Consider the following 27,612-nt stretch of genomic DNA (forward strand, 5'->3'; position numbering starts at 1 on the left):
CCGGAGATTTCCAATATATTGCTCTCTGAAATCTACCCACTTGTGTATTGCCCCCCCCCCCCTTACGTGTCATGCTTTGTCTGTTCTACATTTTCTACCCCCTCTTACTTGTCCCCTTGTTAATCTTTACTTGGCCTCCTGAATGCTTGCCCGCCCCTTGTACACCCAGTCATCAATCATTTTTTGTCCCACTCATGTCTTGGACACCCTGTGGCTTACCGTCTGTTGTGAAACGGCATTCCCGTATGCCCTGTAAGCTAAAGTCTGGGAGAACATGTTGGACCTATGGTTCTATGACAGACAGAAGGACAGTTTGCATATCTCTATTACATCCAACTAGACTGGTGGTAGTCTTATTTCCGATGGTGAAAATACCAACAGTGTAAATATTGACATGGAGAAGATACCTAACAGTCCTGACCCTGACGCCATCATCAGGGATGCGGTCAGAAATGCAGCCTGCATGTCTATAAATAAACCTGCCGGCTGTACATGGTAGCCCGACCTGCTGGGACCTGTAGTTCACCAATGTAAAATAATAAAAAAATTTGTTTTGCACATTTATTACCCCACACCCACCGCCCAGGGGTGTGGGAAGAGCCCTGGTGCTGTCAGCACAGGGCTGGGTACCCCTATGGACCCCAACTCCCTAGGGGCTTCAGCCCCGTACTGACCAGCCTGGGGCTGGATGTCATCATAGCAGGGGGACACTGTCAGGATTTTACAGTCAGTATTATTTCCATTGGTATTTTCACCGTCAGAAAGTCGTACCCATCCCAATAAGTCTATGGTGGGAGAGATATGTCTTCTAACAGCAGGACGGCTTTTCTATCTTTCAGGAGTGTTTGAAACTATTTCTATTCTTGTTTATTTATGCATCACCAATCAATTTTTGAAAGGGCCAGCCGTTCGCCTCCTTTTGTTTTCTGGCGCTGCGCGTCGCCATGCACCCCCTGGGAACGTCAGAGCAGTCACATAGCTCATTAAGATCTCCGCTGACTGAGTGCAGCACTCAGAGGAGATGGCATGGGGCGGGAGGGTGAGAAGAGCATGGGTGGCAGCACTACCACGGCAGTCATGCCCATGCTTCCAGGACCATCTTACATCTGTTCTGTATAGTTTGGCCAGTTAAGAAACATAAATCCCAGTGAAGGAAACATGCTTTAGGTCACAGAATTCTGTTGTTGTTGCTACATGGATCATATCACTGTCATTTCCTTGTTCCAGTCATTAACCTGACTGAGGGTGTGTGTCATACCGCACATAATGATTTGTATCAATGGGAAGCAGCATTCTCTGTAACAGGTTTATTGAGTACAATTACCTGCTGAGTGTGTCTTTTGCTGGACTCGCATCCCTATGCCACCTATTCCTGCCAAGTTCCCCTATTTTACAGTCAATCTCTATGTCCCATTAACACTGAAAAGTCTCTAATTGCATCTAATTACATATAATTCTTCCTATATCTCAGTTTGACTCACAAGCAACAGGTAGGGGGGGGTCAGATTGGAAATGTCCATAAAATATAGCAGGAAAAGCACAACGCTATATGTAATAATAATAAACCTACATGTAACAGTGAAAGTGACCAACTACTTTATCTTTTATAACCATGTATTATTTATGATGTAACAAGTTACAATTGCCCTGTGAATTTCCAGCACATTGTTAATTTGAGGCGTTCTGGATTGTGTTGTGCGAATTGCTTCAGTTTTTTGTCCATTGGTGAAATGTTCAGTGTGTTGCAGCTATCTAGTCAAACTTTAGCTATTTTCAATTGAAATGGTAACCTATTTATATATAAGGTTTATTTGCATTTTAATTTTAGATATATTCATAAAACACATGGGCATAGTCATACAGACAATAAGTTATCTTTTCTATGTTTGGCAAGTTCAGATTTGAGCATTTAACAGTTTATACGTTTTCAGGATCACCAACATTGTGTTCTGGAAATACTGTAATCCAGAGTATCTGGTTAGGGAAGAAGCCCAAATGCTTGCTTAATGCTGAACCAAATAGCGCAATGCCGTCTGACGATTTGTTTATGTTGAACAAAATTTCCCTGATACTGTTCTGTGTGTGGAGCCAAAACGATGATTATACCCAATACAAATTAAAGTGACTATTGCTGTATCATCATCAGCATCATCATTTACTTATATAGCGCCAACATATTCCGTAGAGCTTTACATGTGTGTGGTTATTAGTCAACTGCGCTGCAGTGGGCACAGATTTGTCTGTTTGGCAAAAGGGTACACTTGCCGAATATATCTATTTGTGGTCAGCATCAGATATAGCCAACAACAATGATATTTTTTCACTCTCTCATAGTTAACAAATGGTAACAAAGTGCAAATAAAGCCAAGATTTATATTCATATGTTTTAGAGATGGCTGAATTGTACTGTTTTATATTTTCTTACTTTCTATGACAGCTATGTCTACTCAGCAATTAATCAAAGTTGGTTACCCATTTTGCCATACTTCTATGAAAGTCTATCTCACGTTGACACAGTGTATGGCTTAACAACAGAATACCTTCTAGAGCAGACATACACTCTCCACATGTCATAGAAATAGACAAGTATTTTCGTTACCATAGAACTTTCCTGGCTCTCAATATATCTGGGACAGTCAGGGACTTTTAACTTTCACTTGCACTGCACCCCCTCCTCCCCTGACACCCCAGTCACTGGCTGCTCATACTGCCTGACACAATAGGTGCATGCAGAATGGATAGAAAAGGGAGAATACTTGTAACCCATAGGCAACCTGAGGGGGGGGGGGGGTTCCTAGTGCCCGGAAACCCCCCATCCAAGTCCGGTGCACTGTATAATTGAGGTGGCTGAACCCTGTTCCCGCTTCGCAAAGCTCTACTTGTAAAGGGAGAGCTGTGTGCACCTAACAGTAATGCATGCGGCATTGCCCATGTATATTATAGGGATAGGAAGAGTTGGAGAGCAGCCAAGCACTGTCTAATATTATAGCAACGCCCCATGCATGCTGGTCACGCCCACTGGCGGCGTGGTGTGGAAACCCCCTCTACAAATCCTGCGTTTGCCCCTGTAATTGCCTCCTATTGCAGAGTAGGGCCAGGGGAGCTGAGGAGAGCCAAGTTAGAGGCCAAGGGGAAAAGAGAAACCTCATAGATCGTGACACCTAAAATGATTTCACCTCGCCTCACAGGAGGAATGAGCACAGGAAGCCTACTGTACTTAAAGTCACATTATAATGCACAAGTTCATATTCGGGCTATGTTAGTCTTATCATCTATCGGCTGCCGGTGTCACATCATCATCACCATTTATTTATATAGCACCACTGATTCTGCAGCGCTGTACAGAGAACTCACATCAGTCCCTGTCCCTTTGGAGCAGACGCGGGCTGGGAGTGGCGTGGCCGGGGGGCAAACAGGCGGCCGCATCTCATGTAAAGGGATGCGGCCCCTGTTATGTTATGTGACGCGGCCGCATCTGATGTCATCAGATGCGGCCGCGGGGGAAAGAATTGTATTTTGCAGCCGGGGGGGTGGCCGGTCGGCCTACCCCCCCGGCCCTAATAGCGGCCTGACCGAGCGGCCCGGGGGGCCGATGCCCCCCTGCCCCCTGGGCCAGCCCGCCACTGCTTTGGAGCTTACAGTCTAAATTCCCTAACATACACACACACAGACAGACACACACACAGACTAGAGTCAATTTTGATAGCAGCCAATTAACCTACTAGTATGTTTTTGGAGTGTCGGAGGAAATCGGAGCACCCGGAGGAAACCCACGCAAACACAGGATCAGGGAGACAGGTGGAGATGTTACCTATAGCAACCAATCAGATTCTAAGGGGTATATTTACTAAACTGCGGATTTGAAAAAGTGGAGATGATGCCTATGGCAACTAATCAGATTCTAGCTGTCATTTTGTAGCATGCACTAAATATATGACAGCTAGGGGTATATTTACTAAACTGCGGATTTGAAAAAGTGGAGATGTTGCCTATAGCAACCAATCAGATTCTAACTGTCATTGTGTAAAATGTACTAAATAAATGAAAGATACAATCTGATTGGTTGCTATAGGCAACATCTCCACTTTTTCAAACCCGCAGTTTAGTAAATATACCCCCAAGTGTTATCTACAATTATCTTTTAAAGAACTTTTATCTACTCAGACTTTGAGAACTGAATACATGATGTCGTGAGTAGTATTGGAACTCCAGGACGAAATAACTGTATATGGAGTTTCAGACTCTGCATATATATTTATTTTTAGTGTGTCATCATCTTCCAATTGGTTTGAACCTTTTTAGCTTGCACATTGTTAAGCGCCTATTTTTCTTTTCTTATTTTGTTTTATGCATTTATATGTGGGAGGTGATACCACTTTGATTAGAAAGGGTTGCTTTTTCCACACTTGCACCTGTATAATACTATTTTCTTATTCTTTGATTTATCATGGCAGCCTCCTGTCAGAAAATGCTGAGCGGACAGAGCTGAAGTAAATCAGTATATAATACTCATTTATCCCTTTCATGTGAGAATATATTGCTTATTGCAAAGATTTCTAAGATATCCATTTCTATTTTTTGGATTTAGTTTTACATTAATGCTTATAAATAGGATCCATGGGTCACCAGATAGTGATACTCACCACTACTGCCACCAGCAACCTTCCACTATATGGTGTTTGAACTTGAATGCCGAGATTGGGGGCAACAACTGGGGTGAGTATCTCCCCAATCACAGCGGTACCGGGCATGACATGGTATGTAGAGGTAAGACATTTTGTGGAATGTCCTTTAAATAATTATAATAATTATAATAAATAATGTTTCAGCATACTTGGAAAATGGCCGAAACAAGAATAGCTTTGTCTAAGATTTTGACCTGTATTAAACTTTTGGATAAGGCCTCTGGTATGTATGTAATGGGTTTTCTGTATCCATATTAGTACGCCCATTTGTAGTACTTTAGGTTCTAGAAACCACAATAATAAAAACTCTCCACTAACCACTGAATGATCGTGGGAATTTGCAGGGTGAATTAAGTAAAAGACTCAAGTATTAATGCATTTAGCAATCAAGGGAGGAATAAACAGTGACAAATAATTCTATTACCTAACAAAGTGCCTCTGGGGTGCTTAATCACAGGTGCTGAATACAGCAGGAAGAAGTCATGTAATGAATTATAGAAATAACAAAAAGGTGAACAGGTCTTGTACACAACTGGCAGTGAGCGATTAAATGTGTTCTTTCTCCTAATTGGATGGAAGATGATTTAGAAGTTGTGACCATCAACAAACATATTCTGGAAGATGTGACGTAAGTACGTGTGAATAACTGCAGCTCAAACCCGAAGAAAAGATTTGATGAACGTACAACAGTGGGTACATCTGCTGGTTGAATAGTGGAAATTAGTTCATCTTCATTGGCATGTATATAGGATACAGGGTTTAAGGATGCATGGAATCCACCAAGGAAAGAAATACTGAGATTCTTACATATCATGATATATATACAGGGCCCGGCAATGTCTTATTGTCGTATTCTTCTCCTGGGTCTAAGCATAAAAGGCAGATTCACATAACAACAATGACAATGAATGTTGGACCAATTTGCTCAATAGAGACATTAACGAGTTCAATTCTAGGGTGTTTACGTGATTAAGAAGACCTTTATTAGGAGTTAGATGAAGATCACATTTTACGTGAATTGGGGCATACAGATAATTCTAAAGGTTCACCAACATTCTGTAAGAACTGTAGGTCTTACTAGTTATTTCAATAGTATAGAAGCAACACTGTGGACTTGTAAGAAGTGGATGTGGTTTAGATGGATCTTTAGTGTGGACAACTTTGCCCAGAATTTCTAATCAGGAATGTTGGCCAGTATGGCTCAATCACTACAAGCCTAGGGCCAAGGACAGTAATGGGACATCCTGTACACATAAACATGTGTTACTGCTTATTTAAACTGGGCTAATTGAGCTGTTGTTGTTATGGGGTTGTCTGGTTCTCTTTAAGATTGGAGCATGCTGGGTGGTCAATGCAGCGTTATCAGCTGTCCTGCTCTATTTTTATGTAGTGTATCTATGCACTGGGTTCTGTCTGTCAACCAAATGTTTTCTCCGGTCCCAACATATCATTAACAAATAGGCAGTAATGATAAAGTAAGTGGGCAGTATAATATTTATAAAGCACTTTAAAGATGTGCTTATCTTGTTTAACTCTTTAGCCTTAAGGTATATAGTTATTTAATTTGTATAATATTGCAAAGGTCACATTTTCATTATATATATTTAACTATGTATAAACTTGTCTTTGTCTTACCTGTGATTATGGATTCACCATAATCATATTAGCCATTAGCCATGGGTGCCAGTGGCATTAGCCATGGGTGCTAGTGGCATTAGCCATGGGTGCTAGATGCATTAGCCATGGGTGCTAGAGGCATAAGCCATGGGGACTAGAGGCATTAGCCATGGGGGCTAGTGGCATTAGCCATGGGGCTAGAGGCATTAGCCATGGGTTCTAGAGGCATTAGCCGAGGGGGCTAGAGGAATTAGCCATGGGTGCTAGTGCCATTACCCATGGGTTCTAAGATGCTGGGTGTACTTGTGAAACAATGAACATACTTTAGCTACCTACTTTTCTTTGCCTTTCCAGATTCATTTAGGTGAATCTAGACTGTATGAATAGAGTTTGTGCATTATTACTAGGCAACCGGTGAGTGCCAGCATCAATGGAAGGCAGAGGAAGAGATATCTTCATCATTACTGCCAATATGCTAAAACATTTGGTCCCACCAATTGCTTACTGCAAGCAATGAATAATACCTGCACTCCCCGGACTCAGTTTGTGATTGTAAACCTGTACAAAAGAAACGTAAAAACCCCCAGTGAAGTATATTCAGAAATAAAGTTCACACTCCAGGGAATCAGGTACGTGACCAGGGGCGCACCGAGGAGTGTCGGGGGGGGGGGGGTTTCTCTCTGCCGACCCAAAAAAAAACAATAAACCCCGAGAGAGCTGACGCACATGCGCAGCAGCTCCGTTTCGCCAGCGATGCCTTATACAGCAGCCGCGGCGCTGTCAAAGAAGCGTCCGTGGTGGTGCCGTATACAATACAGCACCGCCGCGGACGCTTCTTTGACAGCGCCGCGGCTGCTGTATAGGACAGTGGCCACTTAGTTAGCGCAGAGGGGGGTTTCTAGAGACTCAGAAACCCCCCCTGCGTGCGCCACTGGTGATAAAGGGCCTGACATACCTCAAACATGTTGTCCTTGTGCGTGCATCTATAATATAACTATCTGGCCACAAATGTTACCACAATGTGTGTTTTTACTTTTAGTATAGTCATAAATACATCTGAACCCTGATTATAAACATATATTTGCATTATGTGGTCAAAGTGGAAATTTAAAAGTGGTGGCATGAAAATGTAGACGTTGTGGTATGAAAAATGTAAGTGAATGAAATTTGATAGCTGTACGAGGAAGGCAGTAGGAGAAGTGTCGGTATGATACCACCGTATCCCGGCCCACATCCACCACTGTATATACTGTATATATAATGTAAGTGAATGGAATGTGATAGTGTTACAATAAAGGCAGTAGGAGAAGTGTCGGTATGATACCACCGTATCCCGGCCCACATCCACCACTGTATATACTGTATATATAATGTAAGTGACTGGAATGTGATAGTGTTACAATGAAGGCAGTAGGAGAAGTGTCGGTATGACATACCACCGTATACACCCCACTTCTAACTCTGTATATACTGTATATATAATGTAAGTGACTGGAATGTAATAGTTTTACAATGAAGGCAGTAAGAGAAGTGACGGTATGACATACCATCATATACCGGCCCACTTCCACCACTGTATATACTGTATATATAATGTAAGTGCCTGTAATGTGATAGTGTTACAATGAAGGCAGTAGTAGAAGTGTCGGTATGATACCATCGTATACCGGCCCACTTCCACCACTGTATATACTGTATATATAATGTAAGTGACTGGAATGTGATAGTGTTACAATGAAGGCAGTAGTAGAAGTGTCGGTATGATACCACCATATACCGTCCCACATCCACCACTGGTTGCATCAGGAATAAGGCAGGGGGACATGGGAAGGCACATACATATATTACAGACACGTAATGGTTATCAGTGATGTCCTATGTGGTTTAGGCACCAGAGTAAGCCCCTGGTATGGTTAGTGGGAGCACAATTCAAAGAGAGTTGTTTTTTGCTTGTTTTCCTTGATGCTTTTGAAGCTGCAGAAATGCCTGGAATTTGCCGGGAATATTTCCTCTTTGTAAATAATGCACCTGACTGGGCACAGAAGGGATTTAGTGTCTTTGGCTTTGCGAATACCCACTCACATGTATTTCATCAGCCCGTTTTGAGATCAATATAAGACACATTCCTCCGGCAAGTACTATTGTTACTTGGTCAGATTAAAAGAGCATTGAGTTCACCACAGTATTTCTATGATGTACAGTTAAGGAAAATAAATGGAGATGTGTCCCTGTTTCCACAGTTTGTGTTACTCATATTTTAACACCGTTAGTGCTGAAGCAGAAAGTGTTACTATTACCTCATTCATGAAATTACATAACACACTGATATAGGAAAATGACTGATAAAAAGACAAGAATTTTTTGTCTGACCGCGTTCCTGCTCTGGTTCTCTAACTCATGTATCTTTGCTAATATGTTGATATTTCACCACCCTTGAAGTTGAACAGTGTAACTCCCTTAATTGGCCCCATTCATATATCGCCTCAATAAAAGCACAACCAATGGGTTTGCTTAATGATTTGCCGGGTGCCCGTTACACTTATCAACTGCTGGGGCTTGTGTCAATCCTTGATATAACCGCTGTATTCACCGGGTTTCACATTAGGTGTAACTGACCACCTTGGAAAGTTACCTTGACCTTGGAAAGTCAATTTGATACTTCAATTACCTCAATATTTATATCACAAGTCACATCAATACATATATACAATAAATCTATAAAAACAAACGTGCCGGCCCTGATTCATCAATGAACGCAAAGCAAACGTAAAGTGCGTTATTTTTTTAAAAAACAAACGTACGTACATCGAGCATACGCATGTCAGTATTGAACAAGGAGCGGATCTGAAGATGCGTCTGTTTATGAATATGGGTCTAGGTCCGCTCTTCTCTAACAGATTATATACACCGCAGGATACGTGTAATACATATGTGGAATATTAAGTCACAAAAGAACGCACAGATTCGCCTGTCATCACCTGTTAATAATATAGCCATTAATGACAAAACATTAAAAAATAAAAAAATGTGTTTTTTTTTATCCATGAAATACATTGATGAGAATGTCATGAATGTTTACTGTTAATTTTATTGGTCTATATGTGCCCACCAGCATGTTTTACTAAATACTTAATCTGCCTGGCTCATTCTGTGCTTTCCAGCCATGTATTTAATATCATGAATCACAGTTGTCTTATTGCCCCTGGCACAACACAGATCTGCTGTGCTCTGCAAACACTTGTATCGAGAGATTTGTGTCATATCCAAGGGCAAAGAAATAAAAAAAAACTCTGCCTAATGACAAAGTTATGGCTGAAAAAATGTATAGCTGAAAACCATACAAGGAAGCCAGAAAAACAAAATAATGTATTTCATAACAGCTGAAAGTGGATATGTACAAGCAAATAAACTAAAGTAATCTGAGGGTGGAACCTTCCTGTGTGTTTTCTTTCAATGTCAGTGGATAAACTTGCAACATCCTTGTTGTATTGAGAAACAAAGAGTTTTATTACAAAACACCACATCCAGTATTCCTTCATAAATGAGCTCATTGACTCACTGTGCAACCAGCATGGCCTATTGTGGTGTATAATGATGTAAGTGTTATCTGCATGAGCTCGTTCTATGAGCAATATTGTTTTCATCACTTATCTGTTTAGGAGAGAAACTAACTAAATCCATTGTTGGCTCATTGACTGTATTTTCTCAGCAGTGCTCACCATTCTGTTACCTTCCGTACACTTCATACTTATGTAGTAAAAGTTTTCTGTTTCCTCTCCATGCACACAGGGCAGAAGTCAAAACATTAAATGTAATTACGTTTCCTGTTAAAATCCTGTAATTAGGAAATACAGCGATTAAATCTCTCTAGTTACAACATGAAACCACGGAATGATGAGAAAAGTGGACAACGTTCCGAGGTAAATGCCCTCTATGGCCTGTCATATAAATGGCAATGCCCCAAGGTATATTCGGAAGACAGTTCTGTTTTTTATAGCGTTCCCACTGATTGTACCTCTGAGTATCGATATCAGCAGCTGTTTGTTTGGCGTGATGTAAAACAAGCTTCTTTTTCCCACACATTTGAACTTGCAGAATAGACATGTGTAGGCAATGATTAATCATGTTTTTAAGCTATTTAATACCTCTTTATTAGTTCTATTGTTTTTTCATTTGCAAAGTGTGGACATACAATATCTGGCATAGACCAATGAAACATTATCCTATTTCCATGTACTTATAAAATAGTTGTCCACCTCTATTATTTTATTATGTTCAGAATGATTAATAGGTAGTTCTGTAATTTAATGTGATTGACTTATTACAAGATATCCATTTGCTTTATGTTAAGGTACATCTTCCCGTGTAATGCTGTGCTGGCATGTTGAGCATTCTATTACCAGAGATCCCAGTTACACAATACAGTGATTAATGTTTCTCAGAGAGACTGAGGAGAAGCTCCACATGTTCCCAGGTTTCCATGAGGAGGAACAAGATGGGGGGATGGCCTGTTATTCTCAGAGCATGAATGTAATTGCTGATGTCTTCACTGTCTGCAGACACACATGTTGCAAAACATGTCGGACTGTGTAGTTTATCTAACAGTCCATGCTGATTGCTGGTGGTTTCAGTGACGTAACTGCTCATATATTCATTCATTTCAGAGATTATTTCATAATTCCCAGTTAGAGAAGTTTTAGAGTGGACATCTGGGCACACGGGATAAGACATTTTGCGTGAGCACGGCATGCAATTTATTGAAGCTGGAGTTCCAATCTCTGTCCCTGAGGCACTTGTTCTGGGCCCTGTGAGAAGGTTTATAACCCCACTTGTTTACGTTGTCATTCAGGATATTGTGATATGCATTGAAGAGCATATGGATCTATTATTTATACCTTCCTATTTTAAAGATCACTTATCCGGGAGATCTCCAAAGCAGCTGCATCCTGGGGGCATGACCATGCCCCTGTCAAAGTATGCCAATGTTGGCCAATTACAGCAGAGGGCGGGGCCAGGGTACTGCGATTAGCCCAGCCCCCACCCACTTCACCAACAAAGAGGACAAGAAGCGGAATGTTGCCCTGCTCTCCCAAACTCCAAAAAATTAGGGACATTCCGATCATGCTATTGTGTTTAAAACACAATCAGAGCAGCCGGGCAGCACACTCTCCCTGTCTGTTTCTGCCGAACGGACCTGCTCATAGTGTGCAACCGCCACCCACCATTGGATCCGCCACTGGGTTAATGGTGATGGCTTGGACTGGCGTTTTTGAAGTGCTGTGATCTTTTATCACCACTTATAAATCTCTCTGTTCTTTACTTATGGTCTGCAATGGGTTTTCATTATTGGGGGCAGGGGCAGGCGCGGGCTGGCAACATGCAGCCCGGGGGGCACACAGACGGCCGCATCACATGACACACGATGCGGCCGCCTGTGCGCTGACGCGGCCGCATCACGTGTCCGTGGATGCAATATTCAGCTAATATTGCATCCACGGGGGGCGGCCGGCCCGAACAGCGGTCACTCTGAGCGGCCCGGGAACCGATGCCCCCTGCCCAGGGGCGGGCTGGGCATCAATGGTTTGGTGACTAACAGCTGCCAGAGTATTCTGTTCCTGATGTTTTACCATTGTCCAGTTGTCTGCTTCATATGGGAAGTTATTAAAGAAAAAAAAGCGTTAAGTGGTCTGGTAAAAGGGTGTGGCTAGAGATATTGATGGGTGAGGTTTAGGGTGAGAAAGTTTCAGTGCCTCTATTCTCTAGAGGTGTAAAATTTGGCCCTGATGATCTGCATAGGTCATTGGTCAGGGGAGACAACACCAACATTTTGACCTCTTCTGAGCATGTGCAGTTTAGAAGAGTTCTCTATTCTGCTCTGCAGAGAGAAGAACGGGGATCTCGGGCTGAGAGTGGGCCTTGGAGGAGGCCCCTCCACACCAGGCTCTATAGCAGCCCTACCTCCTTCGTAGTTCCGCCACTGTCATTGGCAGACTGGGAAGCCCTGGTCGGGAGGCAAATAGAGGTAAGAGGAGAAGAAGATGTGTTTTCTCCTATGTTAAAGTGAAAAATGATTAAGTTTTATACTGGCTTAAATCAGTTTTACAATCTCACCCTCACATGACTTGAAAGCTGTAATAATGAATTCTAGCAAAGTGGGGGCTGCTGTTCCTTAAATAATGAGTAAAACAAGAAAAGTAAAAGTCTTGCTTTATATTTATAAAAGTGTGATATGTAAACAAATGTAAAAATAGTCTTCTACAATAATCATTGTCGCGCTCTTTGCAATCTATTCATTGATCTGCAGTCAGTGACTATGGTTTCCTGGTTAATGACGTCAGAATATTTTTTCAGCGTTCAGGTACTATTTAATTACATGCCTGGAATGTCAGGGATGTGACAACTGACATGGTCGCCTCCATCATTAAACATTATACCTGTCATAATATTAGTTCTCTGTAGATATTATGGTTAATGATCTGTTAAGCATGGCTTTCCCGGTTGCTTTTCCTGAGAAGTCTGGTGTCACACCTCTGAACCCCACAGCCATTGTACATAGCGCCAAACAAAGCACAATACTTATTGCTGCAATTACATTTTAGTCTTTTATTCGCTGCCTACACCCACATTAACAATAACAACTTCACAATCTCAGCAAACATACTTTTATAGGACCCCTGCTGACAGATTCCTTAATGTTTGCACAGCAGTCATGTCAAGCTGTTTAGTGAGTGTTCATGCAGGTTTGGCTTCCCCTTGAATTTGACGAGTTATGGCTTGCACTCCAAGGCACGTACATTTGACACAGAGCCTGGTTTATTATCGGATATCTTGTTCTCTAGAAGACAGATGTTCCAAGAAGCTGCACCCACCTTATCAATTACGTGCACAGATCAAATAATCAGGGCTGAAATAAATAATGAATGAATGTATTGCTTTATGCATATTCCAGGTCACTAATTAATCAACAGATGGAGAGAAGCGGAGTCTATACTTAATTAAAGGTGTATAATTATGATCAAATATATTCACATCTTGGTTTCTTATCCTTGTGAAGTTCAAAGGGATGGAGGCTGCGTACTCGTTGTGCAAAACAAAATCTTACTTTTGGGAGCGGAAACAGGAGCAATACTGTGGATCGCCCCAGGCATGGTTGTCAGCTACATCCTAAGGGAGGATGTGCGCTTGACAGCTTCCTGGTTATGTTCTAATATGCTACTGAAATACCACATTGGAGCATATTAGTGCATGATTGGGGTCTGCTAGGTCACTAGCCGAGATCTCGGTTCTACATTGGGAAACCACCAAAGCTATGTAATCTGTATTATAAGAGCACCAGATATCTGGGATCTACATTATAAAGCCAGCAGAGATTTGGGGTTCTGCAATATAAAGTCATCAGACACTGGGTGGGGGGGGGGGGGGGGGGGTGGTCTACAATTTAAAGCCACCACAGATTGGGTGGTTTGGTTTCTGTACTGGCCATGCATCCGCTGCCTGTGAAAAGACAGTTCATAGTTTCAGCAGTGTTTCCCACTCATAAACAAATTTAAATATACTTATATAATAATTACTATTATACTTTTGGCCCATTAATAATTGGAGGAAGAATGACCTTTTTTTTTTTTTATAATTCAACGTGTAATGTCCCAAACAATCCACAAACTGTACCAGGATATCTTGCCACATAAAAACAACCAAAACACATTTTGCACTATAGAATGTAAGCTTGCGAGCAGGGCCCTCTCACCTCTCTGTCTGTCTGTAATACTCAGGCTTGTTTTATTATTGTGTTGTGTTTGTTCCCAAGTCTAAAATGCTATGGAATATGTTGGCACTATATAAATAAATGTAAATAATGATAAAAATTATTGCCACAAGCCACCAAGTGCTGCCAACATAAAATGTGAGGCCCGGTACAAATGACACAGGCAGGGCACCCGATGTTGGTGGACTCTGTTGTTTTCTCATACCTGTTACTGCAGCTTTCATAGCCAGCTGCTGATTTCTTGTCTGGATGTTGGAATCTTGGCGGTGGTAATCTTTAGAACAATGACCGGATCGCCGATACCAGATACTCCGACAGGAATACACTGAAGGTGTATTCTCCGGCACACCGGTAATACTGACAGCTTTAAACAGTGACCGGAAACCATGGCGACGAATGAAGAAGCCGGCAGGTAACGATGACGTCACTTTCAAGCTGCAAATTAGGTTTGCTGTTCTTAACCAGCTATTTTAAGGAGTCGCCACCTGTACAATGTTATATACAAAGCGTGATACATTGTACAGGTGGCACCTCCTTAAAATAGCAGGTTAGGAACAGTAAACCTAATGTGCAGCTTGAAAGTGACGTCATCGTTACCTGCCGGCTTCTTCATTCGTCGCCAGGGTCTCCGGTCACTGTTTCCAGCTGTCAGTATTACCAGAGTGCCTGCAGCGTATCTGGTATCGGTGATCCGGTCATCGTAAAAAGGTACCCCACCCAATGTTGGGGCCTGTTTGAAAAATGTATAGGTACATGAATTATGGAAATCCGATCAAAAAGTGAATGAAGTACATAGCACAGATCAGGCGACATATCATACATACCACCAACCTTCAAAAGGACCGCACATTACCCTTAATTTTGAGAATGAAAAAACATCACAAAAATCTCAGCACTCCGACATCATTCATTCCAAAATGCCACAACGTCAGGGGAGTGCTGGCAAATCTTAGCGTGGGGGGCAAGACACGCCTGTTAGGAACATTTTTTAAAAAAATGTAGGTCACCTAGTGACCCCCCCTAAGGTAGACCACTATGGGAATTACCCCATATATGCCCTCACTTGCTATAAAATTCCACCACATGCCACTCAGAACTTCCACATGGTTTATTAAGCTTATTAAGATCTCCTGGGTAAACCCCGCCCCCTAAAAAAACAATCAAAATTTTAAAAGAATATTACCGTAAGCTCAACAATTAGCAACACCTGCCACCTTGCCCCGCACACTTGATGACACTGTGTCATGAAGTCACACCCACCTCTACTTTCCATACCTTTCCCTGCATCACCCAGAGGGTAGGTATGAAAAGCATGTAAGTATGATATTCACTTAAGCCCTAAAAATGTAACTAAGTAGACATAACAGCCTAAGCCCTAACCCAACCCATGATTTATCAAAAGGTATGGTGGAACGCTAATATGATTTTTGCCCATGGCCCAGCAAAAACTTAAAGCTTAATCGGCCTGATTCATTAAGGAAAGTTAAGCAAAAAATTGAGTAAATTTTCTTACTCAAGTTTTCTGGACAAAACCATGTTGCAATGCAAGAGGTGTAAATTAGTTTATTATTTGGCACATAAGATAAACACTGGCTGTTTTTTCATGTAGCACATAAATACTTGATAGCTTATTTGTACACTGAAATTTAAAGTTGATCTAGGACATATCCTACCCCAAATAAAAGTCTGCCATTACATTTTAAATTTACCACCCCATCCAATGCAACATGGTTTAGCCTTATTTACTTTTGCTTAACTTTCCTTAATGAATCAGGCCCTATGTGATTATTTGGGCTAGTCAAAGCATCAAATCCCTCCTATTTTAGCCATATTTCACTACATTTTTTTTCCATTACTTGTAGCAATAAACTGTGTACAGTATGAAATTGGTTACAGATATTGTTAGCACTTTGATTCAAAATCTAATTGAAATTAAAATGTTTTTTATAATGTTACTTCTGGTGAAACAATCAGGATCACCTGCTGTATCAGGTGTCTATTATCAGAGCCTGGTTCCCCTGTAATTGGATTTTACTTCCTTGATAAGAAATACAGCCTATTACACTTGAAAGGTTTCCTTTTTGTCTCTGCAGATGTGTAAGAGAGGTATAAGTGGGTGGATTTTAATGCAGCTATTTCTCATTTCACCGACACAATGGTACACTGTTCTGTTTCTGCTGCAGATGGAGATACATTTGTGTCACTATCATAGCAGAATATACAATAGACACATTTTTACAATATTTCATAGAAATGCAAAAGTGTCGTATGCTGGCTGCATACTAATTAGAACCTGAGAAATGCAGGAAGTTCTCTCCATACATAGGAAATAAGATTTAGAACCATCTTTAGTGCACTGTGGCCTCATCAGACTTATGCCAAGCCAGCAGTAACCATAGCAACAAAACTCGTGCACTAAAAATAACAAATGCCCCCATTTCCTGGGTCAGTTCTTGGCTTCAATGATTTGTACTTGAATATATAGAACATGTCCTTGTTAATCTATATTTCTATACTTTTCGAATATTGTTCACCTGTATAGTACATTTGCAATTATTCTGGTTTACAGTTGTACTTATAGGTGACTATTTATTGAAGGTGAGTATTTAACATACCCTCCAAAAAATACAGTAGAGAACTGACCACTTAGCCGACAGTTAAAAAAAACAAACAAAAAAACCCCAAAGATTGCATAATGGATGTAAGTCAGTATGACTTCCACATTTATTGATAATATGCTTATTAAATTAAGTTTTAAAATTACAGTGCCCACGCACAATCTGGTGGTTTAGCACAATCAATGTAGCAACACATTTGCAGACCTAATTGCCCAGATCTGGATATCCAGATATTGGGGAATAGTGTTGCCTTGAAAGCCATTGCCTTTTTAAATTTGCCCTACAAAGATGCCTGATATCAGAAAGCTTGCAAAAACCACTGGTTAATACATTTACCACGTGAGTCTATTTATCAAGCCTAAGACCATGCAGAAAGGTTTCTGCATGCTTCAGGTAAAGTTATGCTGCTATTTAATATAAGCCTAATGCAGGAGATATCGGAGACTACGCCTACCTTAAGCAAACTACAGCAGATTGTACCCTGAGCATGTGTGGCCTCGTGGCGTATGTACCATCTATTTGACCAATGACACACCTCTCCGGTGAGGCAATAGAGAAAAGATAACCATATTGCCACTCTTGTTTCACATACAGAATATATTGTAACCCTAATGTAAATTATATAAGGTGTAATGTACTACTGTAAGGTATAAGGATATTTTATGTCACCAAATGTTGGATATGATGTCCCGTTCACTGCTCCTCTGCAGGAACGTGTGTTTGGGAGAGAGGGGGTTAATTGGTATTCTACAGCTTCAAAAGCGCTAGGCACATCCCCCATAGTGATGTTAGTGCGCCCCATATTGGCATAGACACGCCCCCATTGTGACATGACCACGCCCACATTGCGGCATTGCTATATCCAAGGAGCTCCAAAGGTTGGACATATGTTAATTAATATGCAGTAGACAAATGTTATTCCTTATAATAGACATGTTTTCCAAATCAACAGCGAAGTGATGACATCAGAACTCACCGATTATAAGCAATGGCATAAGAACACACCAATTATACGGATATCATTTATTATAGCTTATACATATGTTACAGTTTGGATTTTTATTCAGGAAACAGAACCCTACGGAAAGCACAAGTGTTCTGTATTAATACACAATTAGTATTTATCCATATTATACATCACCATACACCCCCAACATTTGTCACAGACCAAAGTGAGGCACAGTGCAAAAGGGGGTGGTGGTGGGGATGCCGAGCGTCTCTGTAGCACTGGACCATCCACAACCCTCTCTCCAAACATGACTATTGAATTGGAGAACAGACAGACCTCTCAAATTGAGAAAGTCCTCCTGCATAAATTGGGATAGTTGGGAGGTATGCAGGACACTTATAAAAGGAGTCAAATAATCAACAAAATTGTATTGCTGTATAATACAATACACGGGCAGCACGGTGGCTTAGTGGTTAACACTTCTGCCTCACAGCACTGGGGTCATGAGTTCGATTCCCGACCTTGTCCTTATCTGTGTGGAGCTTGTATGTTCTCCCCGTGTTTATGTGGGTTTTCTCCAGGCATTCCGGTTTCCTCCCACACTCCAAAAACATACTGGTAAGTTAACTGGCTGCTATCAAAATTGACCCTTGTGTGTGTATGTTAGGGAATTTAGACTGTAAGCTCCAATGGGACAGGGATGTGAGTTCTTTGTACAGCGCTGCGGAATTAGTGGCGCTATATAAATAGATGATGATACAAATACATTATTTTCACAAACTGAGGTGCAAAGGCACCAGCCTCATTGTATAACATACAGTCATCGGAAACAACAAGTAAAAAAAACCTCTAGTACCTGAGAAGACCTGTATGACACCACTCTCCAGTAGACAGAGGAAGGTGACGCATGTTACAAGACCTGACTTGCCAGTGAACCAGCTATTTTTGCTGTGTTTTTTTATATCCTGTTTTTCCATGCAGGACTTATTTATGTCACCTCCAGTTCTATTGCACCATCTTTCACCAGTGTTGTTTTTAATATTTTTAGAATTCGTCTGGAAATAGAAAAAACATTTCTGAATTGTCTAACAAGTGGGGAAATATAACAACGTACTTTCCTTCTATAATTGTATCGCTATTTATATTATTCCTGCTTTCCTCTTGATAGTCACTAAGTATTTACCTGCCATCAGAGAAAGCAGACCGGTGTCTAAGGGTGACAGTTGCTAGAGGATTCTCGGTTCCATTGGAATTTGGGGTGCTTTTCTGTTTAATGGGTGCCAATAAATAATACTCCTACAGTTCCCCTACTTTGTGTATTATCCAGTCTACAGAGCTTTCAGAATTTCCAAAGTGATCAGAGCTAAGACTGGAGGGTAGGTTTATCAAGCCTATTAAAAAAGGAAAAGTTGTCCATAGCACATCAGTTTTTCGCTATCATTTTCAAGAATGTACTAGATAAATGATAACTAAAATCTGATTGGTTGCTATGGGCTACACCCTCACCTCTACCTTTGGGTCTGAGGACTACATATCTACAAAACTTTTATTGTTGTAATACCATACTTGCCAACTTTGGCAGCATGATGTCCAGGAGGGGGCTCTGTTATGGGAGCGTGACTTCGCAAATCGCACCGCTAGGCCCTACCTCTGTCAAACGTTACCAATATTGGCCTATCACAGGAGGGGGTGGGGCCATGATGACACATTTATCCCTGCCCCCACCCACTTCACCAACAGAGAGGGCAGGCTGTGGGAGGTTGCCCTGTTCTCCCGGGAGTCTGGGAGAGCTCCCAAAAATTCTGGAGTCTCCCAGACATTCCAGGAAACTATGTGTAATACAGTGGTTTGAGGTCTATCTTAAATTTGTTTAGCCAATAGAGTACTCCTTTAAGAAAGTATATTTTCACGTCATATATTGAGCTCCAATGTGTTCCCTACGAAACAGAACTTAATACGCCGTATGCTCACACGCCTGAGCTGTTCACATGTGCACATACTAATTTGGTCTGACTTGGTTCTGGTCCATTTTATTGCCATTTTTTATGTGAGTAGCCAATACAAATTAACATAGGGATCAATGATGTTTGCGGTAAAACTCAGCCCTGTCCATGCAGTGATAACAGACATAAAATACTTGTGTAGTGTAATCTAAAGCTGGGTACACACTACACAGTTTTCATCCAATAATCGGCTAAATCAGCCAACATTCGACCGCTCATTCAAAAGTCGGGTCAGTGTGTGCAGTGACACAATGGTCGAAAGTCTGCCCAAATAGACAATTGTTGCCTCATTTGGTTGGTCATACCGTTTAATATTTTCGTTCCAATCTCGTTTCCGCTGTCTAGTGTGTATAAACTTCCGACCGATCCACAGCAGTGAGTACGAAATTACAGTCATTGCTCACGACAACATGGCTGTAAAAAGTCGCTAAAGGGACGTCCGCTCTTCCCTTTATCGTCCTAAACAAGGCTAGTGTGTATGCAGTCCATGGACCGAGCGATCGGACCATCGATCGCATGTAAAATCACTCGGCATAAAAAGTTGGTTGAAATTTCTGTAGTGTGTATCCAGCTTAAATCTATCAAGGTTCATTCAGACAAACAGGTTAGCACTGGAACATTGATTTGTTTGGTTCACATGGACAGTACCATGTTTAATAACACTGACCAGATGATCAATATATTTGTGTTACTGTGAAGATCAGTCATCCTCATTCCTGGAACATTTTCAAACCATTTTACAAGCATCCACTTTGAATTACACAATCATCATCATCACCATTTATTTATATAGCGCCACTGATTCTGCAGCGCTGTACAGAGAACTCATTCACATCAGTCCCTACCCCATTGGAGCTTACAGTCTAAATTCCCTAACACATACACAGACAGACAGACAGACTAGAGTCAATTTTGATAGCAGCCAATTAACCTACTAATATGTTTTTGGAGTGTGGGAGGAAACTGAAGCACCCGGAGGAAACCCACGCAAACACGGGGAGAACATACAAACTCCACACAGATTAGGCCATGGTTGGGAATTGAACTCATTACCCCAGCACTGTGAGGCAGAAGTGCTAACCACTAAGTCACAGTGCTGCCCATACACAATGAGGAAAAGGATAAAAAACAAAACAAAACTAATAACCTATTCACCTGAACTGACCTTCACTGTCTAGTACCAATAATTATATTTACCAATGATTAGATAAGGTGTAGAAAGCATTTCCTGCACAGCAAGTAGAAATGTTTCTCACTCTATGGTTCACTAGAATTTCCTTGTTCCCAGAAATTGCCTTCAATCATTAACCTTTAACCTGTTGCGAAAAGAGTTTTCTGGTGAATCGCTGAGAAATGCCAAGCATTATCTTATTGTCACAGAAGGTGTCAATAGCTATCTTGTAAAAGCAGACCAAGATGCACTTACCTCCCCCTAGTTAAATGGTCCTTGCTTGCTCAATATTAAAATTTCTGCTGCAATAGTCCCACAACTGTGACTTGTCCGCAGGCATGGAATGTTTTCGTTCGCACTACAAAGTGCATATGGGGATTACACGTGTCTAGAATCCCCCTTCAAGACCAGGTAGTGATTAAAATATAAAGAGAAGCTATTACATTGCCATTTCTAGCAGTGTGCAAACACTTGCAAATACTCCTAAATACAGGGCAGTGTGATTTGTAGACTTTTCTAGAGTAGGGCGTGTATATAATACTTGCAATATATACACTACGGGTCTGATTCAAGTCCGGCTGTACGACCGTTTGCTTAGCATATCTTGCTTGAATGCGAACTGTGCATGCACAGGAACCAAAGTGACGGGATTGCACGCAGTCATGCTTGCCTACAAGTGGGCAGGGGGTAACACTATTGTGTCACCATGACCCCATCTCCTGCATTGAAATGCCTCAAATTGCTGTATGGGGACCAGGGACGGATTAAGGGTTCAGGCCAGGTTAATACTTTCGTAGTGCCCCCGCACCTTCCATGCTGGGCTAATATATGGAAAGTAAAAAGAAACTCCTTAATTTAAAATCTGACATCCTTCACTGCCTCTTACCAAAGTTCTAACAACCACGGACTATACCAGAGGCAATCATTTCTAGACACACATATTAAAAATCTGGCAGTCACATTTACATTTAAACATTAACGGCAAATAATAATATCTAAATAATAACTAGTAATATGTAATAATGACTAGTAATATGTAACCAACTCTCCAGCGTATTATATTACTAGTATTTAAATTAGTGCTGGTGCTGTTTTTACAGTGGAGACAGATGACAGGATTACAGCATGGATATGCTATAACTCTCCCCTGCCTGGTTGTCTGGCTGCCCTTAGGTCTTTGATACATGATTTATAGACTTCATCCATGTTTTCCCTAGTAACAATATCCCTTTATCACTGACCTCAAGTTCACACGAGTTTAACATATGTCACTTTGGTTAATACAAAAGGAAAACAAGCTAAATACATGTAAAGTCCTGGAGTTCATGGCAGAGTTTTGTAAGAGTGACCTTGGACTGCAGGAGGGCACTGCTAGTATTGAGACCAGATTATCTCATAATCCCAAACCAGTAGTCAGACAAAGAAACATTCACCAGTAGACTCAGTCTATTTACCAGTCACATAAAAGGAAGGTGAAAGGAAGGGCCAGACAAGCGTGCAAATGTGCCAGACACGCTGTGTCAGACAAAGCTACGGGACTAGGCTTGGATATAGTTGACTCTTTTTCTATTTTTTGCATGGTGGCACAGTGGTTAGCGCTGGGGTCATGAGTTTGATTCCCGACCTGGGCCTTATCTGTGTGGAGTTTATATTCCCCTTGTTTGCATGGGTTTCTTCCCACACTCCAAAAACATACTGGTAGGTTATTTGACTTCTGACAAAATTAACACTAGTGTGAATTTAGACTGTAAACTCCAATAGAGCAGGAACTGATCATCATCAGCTATTTATATAGCACCACTAATTCTGCAGCGCTGTACAGAGAAATCACTCACATCAGTCCCTGCCCCATTGGTGCTTACAGTCTAAATCCCCTAACATACACACAGACTGAGAGAGACAAAGGTCAATTTAATAGCAACCAATTAACCTACCAGTATGTTTTTGGAGTGTGGGAGAAAACCGGAGCACAGGGAGGAAACAAAATGCAAACACGGGGAGAGCATACAAACTCCACACAGATAAGGACTGAAGTGAATGACATATATTCCATGTGCAGCACTGCATAATTGGGGGTGCTTTATAAGGATACTTGCTTACTCTCCTAGAATTTCTGGGATGCTCCCAAATTTCGGGGAGTCCTCATGGACTCACAAAGAGTAGGCATCCTCCCGGACTGTCATAGAGGCGTAGCTTAATGATGCGATTTCACATGATTAAGCCACTCCCCTCCTATGAAAGTATGGTATAAGCTGTACAATTGAGGGAGGTGGTAAACAGAGCAAGCGCTGCATTGTACAGGAGATGTGGGGATAAGCTCTGCATTGTACTAGGTTGAGGGTATGACCAGGATAAGCTCTGCATTGTACTGGGTTGAGGGTATGACCAGGATAAGCTCTGCATTGTACTGGGTTGAGTGTATGACCAGGATAAGCTCTGCATTGTACTGGGTTGAGGGCATGACCAGGATAAGCTCTGCATTGTACTGTGTTGAGGCTATGACCAGGACAAGCTCTGCATTGTACTGCGTTGAGGGTATGACCAGGATAAGCTCTGCATTGTACTAGGCTGAGGGTATGACCAGGATAAGCTCTGCATTGTACTGGGTTGAGGGTATGACCAGGATAAGCTCTGCATTGTACTGGGTTGAGTGTATGACAAGTATAAGCTCTGCATTGTATTGGGTTGAGGGTATGACTAGGATAAGCTCTGCTTTGTACTGGGTTGAGGGTATGACCAGGAAAAGCTCTGCATTGTACTGGGTTGAGTGAATGACCAGGATAAGGTCTGCATTGCACTGGATTGAGGGTATGAGCAGGATAAGCTCTGCATTGTACTACGTTGAGGGTATGACCAGGATAAGCTCTGCATTGTACTGCATTGAGGGTATGACCAGGATAAGCTCTGCATTGTACTGGGTTGAGGGTATGACCAGGATAAGCTCTGCATTGTACTGGGTTGAGGGTATGACCAGGATAAGCTCTGCATTGTACTGGGTTGAGGGTATGACCAGGAAAAGCTCTGCATTGTACTGGGTTGAGAGTATGACCAGGATAAGGTCTGCATTGTACTGGATTGAGGGTATGAACAGGATAAGCTCTGCATTGTACTGGGTTGAGGGTATGACTAGGATAAGCTCTGCTTTGTACTGGGTTGAGGGTATGACCAGGAAAAGCTCTGCATTGTACTGGGTTGAGTGAATGACCAGGATAAGGTCTGCATTGCACTGGATTGAGGGTATGAGCAGGATAAGCTCTGCATTGTACTACGTTGAGGGTATGACCAGGATAAGCTCTGCATTGTACTGCATTGAGGGTATGACCAGGATAAGCTCTGCATTGTACTGGGTTGAGGGTATGACCAGGATAAGCTCTGCATTGTACTGGGTTGAGGGTATGACCAGGATAAGCTCTGCATTGTACTGGGTTGAGGGTATGACCAGGATAAGCTCTGCATTGTACTGGGTTGAGGGTATGACCAGGATAAGCTCTGCATTGTACTGGGTTGATGGTAGGCCCAGGATAAGCTCTGCATTGTACTGGGTTGAGTGTATGACCAGGATAAGCTCTGCATTGTACTAGGTTGAGGGTATGACCAAGATAAGATCTGCATTGTACTGGGTTGAGGGTATGACCGGGACAAGCTCTGCATTGTACTGGGTTGAGGGTATGATCAGGATAAGCTCTGCATTGTACTGGGTTGAGTGTATGACAAGGATAAGCTCTGCATTGTACTGGGTTGAGGGTATGACCAGGAAAAGCTCTGCATTGTACTGGGTTGAGTGTATGACCAGGATAAGCTCTGCATTGTACTGCGTTGAGGGTATGTGTCACTCACCGGACTGTGAGTGCCTCTTCTCCCGTTGTTAGGAACCGTGGCCGCCCGCCATCCTGACGGTCTGCGCATGCGCAGCCTCTATGAACTCTTCAGACCTGTTGCTTTTAGTTAATTGGCTGATCAGGCAACACTCCCTATTTAAAGCACCTGTGGTCAATACCTCGTTGCCTGATCTTGGAATCTCATTCCCTGTGAGTCTCTGAAGGTGTTCCTGTGTTTCCTCTTGTCTTCAGTTCCAACTGATTCCTCGCTACGGCATTACTGGTTTCCAGACCGCTTCAACTCTCCTGTGTTTCATCGTGTCATCAGTTCCAGCTGATTCCTCGCTACGGCATTACTGGTTTCCAGACCGCTTCAACTCTCCTGTGTTTCATCGTGTCTTCAGTCCCAGCTGATTCCTCGCTACTGCATTACTGGTTTCCAGACCGCTTCAACTCTCCTGTGTTTCATTGTGTCATCAGTTCCAGCTGATTCCTCGCTACGGCATTACTGGTTTCCAGACCGCTTCAACTCTCCTGTGTTTCATCGTGTCTTCAGTCCCAGCTGATTCCTCGCTACTGCATTACCGGTTTCCAGACCGCTTCAACTCTCCTGTGTTCATCGTGTCTTCAGTCCTAGCTGATTCCTGACTACTGCATTGCCGCTTGCCTGACCACGCTTCAACTCTCCTGTGTTTCATCGTGTCTACTATTCCTGCTGACCTCCGCAAGAATCATCATTGCTCCTCTCGTGTGATGTTCTCTGTCTGTGTGCTTCACAGACACGGATTACCGCTACCACTCTCCTGTGGTCTCTATTCGTGTCGGCGTTCAGCCGCTCAGCTATCCCTGTGTTTCTCTCGTGACAGCCTGCTCAACTGAACCGCGGTATGCTTATCTTTTATTGACTTTACCAGCTTATTGCGTATCCGCTTGGACTGTTTTCTGCTCATCTACGGAGTTCTCTATCTCACGAAGTTATAAATGCTATTGACTTTGTCTCATATGTCCTGGATCTCAGTAGTGACTTTGTATCTCCAAGCAGCGCTAGTCATTTGCTATTGTATTATATATACCATTGGAATCAAGTTCCTTGTGCTCTCCGTGTTACCTTTGATGCTCCATTCATCTACCCTAGTGCCTATCCTCACCTATATATGCAGTGGTACAACTTGCTATACGCAGACCACTGACTTCCCCGTTACCTACTTGCACCTGGAACCTGTCCCATCACTACAAGCAGTGGTACAACTTGCTGTACGCAGACCACTGACTTCACTACCTCCTATCTATCCCTGGACATTCCTCTCACTATAGCAGTGGTACAACTTGCTGTACGCAGACCACTGACTTTCCTCACGTCTTCACGTCCATCAAGATCCTTGTGTTCATATTGTTTAACTCATAACCTGTTACTGCTAGTTATAGACTTTCCTCAACATTCTCTCACCATCTGCTGATTCTCCTGTTCCGCTAATCACCCTGCTACTAGAAGACCACTGTGTGCATACACTACTCTGGTAAGACTACATCTGGTGATATCCTGGGCAAAGACTCCTAGTGCCCGTGACAGTATGACCAGGATAAGCTCTGCATTGTACTGGGTTGAGGGTATGACCAGGATAAGCTCTGCATTGTACTGGGTTGAGGGTATGACCAGGATAAACTCTGCAATGTACTGGGTTGAGGGTAGGCCCAGGATAAGCTCTGCATTGTACTGGGTTGAGTGTATGACCAGGATAAGCTCTGCATTGTACTAGGTTGAGGGTATGACCAAGATAAGATCTGCATTGTACTGGGTTGAGGGTATGACCAGGATAAGCTCTGCATTGTACTAGGTTGAGGGTATGACCAAGATAAGATCTGCATTGTACTGGGTTGAGGGTATGACCAGGATAAGCTCTGCATTGTACTGGGTTGAGAGTATGACCAGGATAAGCTCTGCATTGTACTGGGTTGAGGGTATGACCAGGATAAGGTCTGCATTGTACTGGGTTGAGGGTATAACCAGGATAAGCTCTGCATTGTACTGGGTTGAGGGTATGACCAGGATAAGCTCTGCATTGTACTGGGTTGAGGGTATGACCAGGATAAGGTCTGCATTGTACTGGATTCAGGGTATGAACAGGATAAGCTTTGCATTGTACTGCGTTGAGGGTATGACCAGGATATGCTCTGCATTGTACTGGGTTGAGGGTAGGCCCAGGATAAGCTCTGCATTGTACTGGGTTGAGTGTATGACCAGGATAAGCTCTGCATTGTACTAGGTTGAGGGTATGACCAAGATAAGATCTGCATTGAACTGGGTTGAGGGTATGACCAGGATAAGCTCTGCATTGTACTGGGTTGAGGGTATGACCAGGATAAGCTCTGCATTGTACTGAGTTGAGTGTATGACCAGGATAAGCTCTGCATTGTATTGGGTTGAGGGTATGACCAGGATAAGCTCTGCATTGTACTGGAATGAGGGTATTTCCTGGATAATCTATGCATTCTATTGGGTTGAGAGTATGACCAGGATAAGGTCTGCATTATACTGGGTTGAGGATATGACCAGGATAAGCTCTGCATTGTACTGGGTTGAGGGTATGACCAGGATAAGCTCTGCATTGTACTGGGTTGAGGGTATGACCAGGATGAGCTCTGCATTGTACTGGGTTGAGGGGTATGACCAGGATGAGCTCTGCATTGTACTGGGTTGAGGGTATGACCAGGATAAGCTCTGCATTGTACTGGGTTGAGGATATGACTAGGATAAGCTCTGCATTGTACTGGGTTAAGGGTATAACCAGGACAAGTTCTGCATTGTACTAGGTTGAGGGTATGACCAAGATAAGATCTGCATTGTACTGTAATGAGGGTATGACCAGGATAAGCTCTGCATTGTATTGGGTTGAGGGTATGACCAGGATAAGCTCTGCATTGTACTGGGTTGAGGGTATGACCAGAATAAGCTCTGCATTGTACTGGGTTGAGGGTATGACCAGGA

The sequence above is a fragment of the Mixophyes fleayi genome, chromosome 3 (genome assembly GCF_038048845.1).
Source record: "Mixophyes fleayi isolate aMixFle1 chromosome 3, aMixFle1.hap1, whole genome shotgun sequence".
In the NCBI taxonomy this organism is placed as follows: Eukaryota; Metazoa; Chordata; class Amphibia; order Anura; family Limnodynastidae; genus Mixophyes; species Mixophyes fleayi.